The sequence below is a fragment of the Gallus gallus genome, chromosome 27 (assembly GCF_016699485.2).
Source record: "Gallus gallus isolate bGalGal1 chromosome 27, bGalGal1.mat.broiler.GRCg7b, whole genome shotgun sequence".
NCBI lineage: Eukaryota > Metazoa > Chordata > Aves > Galliformes > Phasianidae > Gallus > Gallus gallus.
The window spans coordinates 1,877,539-1,880,795 of NC_052558.1; positions in this window are offsets into that span (position 1 = coordinate 1,877,539).

The window sequence follows — 3,257 nt, forward strand, 5'->3', positions numbered from 1 at the left end:
AGGGTCAATCTTCTGCTGCATGGAGCAGTGAGAACAGCATGTGTGCTGCTTGGGTTCCTTCTCCCAGTAGGATGCTGGTTTCTCTCCCTGCATGACTGTATGGACAACTCCAGCATCTCTTCCATACGGATGGGATGAGCAGCCTGGAGGTCATCCAAGGCTTTATTGAGGTCTTCAGGACAAACAAACCCCTCTGCCGCCACAGCTTTAAGGCAATAACTGCTAAAGGATGTTGTTGGTTGAGCAACGAGCCATTGACCTCCCTTCCTGCAACATATTTAGCGGGTCTGTGGGTTAAGCTTTGACGTTCTTCCTTGCAGAGCAGCCATAAGGCTTGCAGGAACAAAACACACTACCCAAAACAAGGCTACCCAAATCTGTGGCATAACTACACAATGTGGTGACTTGGGGGAGGAACACGTGGTGCCAGCAATCACTTTTTTTTTGGTCAGAGGGAATGTGAGAACATCTTCTTGCCCTCACGGCAGCTCCAGAAGAAGGAAAATGGGTCAGGCACCAGAGACAGAGCCTGCAATTGGATTTTAAAGCGGCTCTGTACTCTGACAGTCCTTCCTTCCCTGAGCTCCGCGCTAAAACTATCCTGTTTTGCTTGATTGACACAGGAGAAACACAGCCCCAGCTCACCAGAAGGGAAACAGAGGCACACTGCCAATCTTGGCTCTGTGTGCAACCAGACTTCACTATTCTACCAGCTCAACCTGTATCTCCGTGGCAGTGGGGATGGTTATGCCCCATTTGGAAGCAAAGCTTCATGGCCACCACTGCAACCAATGTCCCATGAGTGAATGGGGGACGTGTGTGCCATGTTCCTAAGGACCAGCCCTGCTCTCATCCCTGTTGGCCATGCCATGCAGGATGGACACACAGAGCAGCCCCAGGCAGGGCGAGAGGTGGCTGCAAGGTGACAGAGGAGCTCTGCAGTGGTGTAACTCACACAGACAACCCCAAAAAGCAGCCGCCCCAGAGCTGCTTGGAAACAGCAGCGTCAAACCGTGTGCAGTTACATAAAATAATAGCATCCCAAAGGCAGATAAAGTCAGCCTAAATCACTCCTCTTCCTCCTTCCCGGAGATCCGATATTTCTCTCCATCTTCCCATCCCTAATACCCATCTCCCACGTTTGTCTCTGCATCGCACCGAGGAGTCTGAGATTAACCATGACGAATGGACTGATTCCCTTGTCTCAGGGACTGCTTTATTTTTCCTTCGCCACATCTGACATGTTGCATTTTACTATAAATCCCCTCAATTAGGCCTCTAAAACAGCACCACAGTCATTTCCCTGAAATATGGGGAAGGAATTATCTTCACGTCCCTGGCAACCAATTCCTTAACTAAAAATAGTTGGTGTTCCTTTTGGCTTTCAGCCTACACTTTGGGCACCTGAGAACACAGTGAATATTGCACGTGTCTGGGCCCTGGGCAAGCTGAAATGGACAAAGAATGGCCCAGGGCTGGAGGAGGCTGAAAGTGGTGCTTTCTCCTCAGTTGAGCTGACTTGGAGCATGGTGTGAAAATGGTGGCTGGTGCTCCTGGCAGCAAAGTGTGCCCTGTGCCTCCCAAAGCCCCAAAGAGACCCCAAAAGCAGAGCGTGGAGATGTACCCCAGCCCCACAGTGCTCTCAGTGAAGGGCTGAGTTTTCCTTTCTGTGGATGCCCCAGCTCAAAACCTGCATTGCTCCCCCAGATACATGCTCTGCCTCTCCCCCACCACATCAAGGGATCTTTCTCAAGCCCCTTCTAGAAAGCCCTGAAGGGAAAGGTAATGCAGAAGTAGCTCTGGAGTTTGTCTCCTTGTCACTGTCAGGGGTAAGAACATCAGGGGACCGAAGAGACAAAGAGTTTCCTCCGTTTATCAGAGCTTTACATATTTTCAAACATCTTTGGCAAAGCAGTGACACACTTGATTAAATCCAGCTAATTCCGGAAGACGTATGCATGTGTTGTTTATTCCCGTTAATGACTGGGCTGGAAGGATTCACCCTTTGGGGTCCGGGGTGCAGCTCTGGCTGGACGCTCACTGTGGTCTGGTGGGACCTTGTTCACCCCCTCCCACCTTCTCCCTTGATTCAGAGACAGAAAATGGCTCAGAGAAGATGGATGGAGGCTTTGGCGGTGAATCCATCAGAGGACTCTGCCCTCCTATTGATCTGTCTGCAATGAGCTGGGGTTGGAGGCTGTGGCTGGGAGAAAGGGGGGAACACGGTCCTGCTGCCAGCAGATGCACTGATGTTAGGAATGGTAAATGTCTCCAGTCCCCCCCAGGATGGACACCCCAATGATGACATCTCCTGTTGTCTTCTTCCCAGCAGCACATCGTTATTCACTCAAGGAAAGAAGAAACCATAGCTTACTGCCTGGCTTTCTGCTGCCAGTTCCCAAGGTATTATATCAGCCACAGCTGCCCCAGGTGGGTGCAGAAGGGATGCCCGGAATCTGCCTCAGCTTCACCCACACAGCGATTGATCCAACTCAGAGGTGGACCGAAGAGATGGGACTTTAGGATACATCACTCCAGAAGCTCAGGCTGGAAGCTGCCAGGAGATGGCACAAGACAGAGACCCCTTCACAACTGAGGCTTATGCCGAAGGGTGCTGTTAGCCCCAGGAACATTGTCCAGGCTTCCCCACATCACCCCACTGCTTCCCCCCTCCCCAGGATGTGGCACCTAAACGAATGTACCCTTGTTGGCTGTTCAAGTCCCACAACTCCTGCCCCATTACCTCTGCTCCTTCCAGCACCCACCCTATGCAGAACACCGCCCTCAGGAGGCACTCTTCCCCCGTGACTCAGTTTCTCCTGTTGCAGTCAAATGCCCCCAGCACAGCCCTGCAGCATCTCCATCACAAGCCGGGTCTGAAGGCCATTCCCCACATCGCTACGGGAAAGGGGCTGATTCACCAACCAGTTTGCACAGGGACTGCAGGCTGTGGCAGTGACAGAAGGCGAAGCCTCCCTTTTCCCTACCAGTGTGCCAGAACAAAAATCCTACGAATGCAGCAGCCCTTCTGCAATCTGCAGCCCGAATCCCTTTGCACGGAGCCACGGGTGCCCACAGCTTCTGCAGGAGAGCCCGAAGCAGCAGCACTGAATTCTTGCTTCGGTGGGGAGAGAAAGGGGAGACCGTGGTCCTGGGGGGGTGCTAAAGGGAGGTGGAGGAAGGAAAAGGGGAGGAGGAAGAGGAGGAGGAGGAGGAGGAGGAGGAGGAGGGAAGGGGGAGTGGGAGGCGGTGAGGAG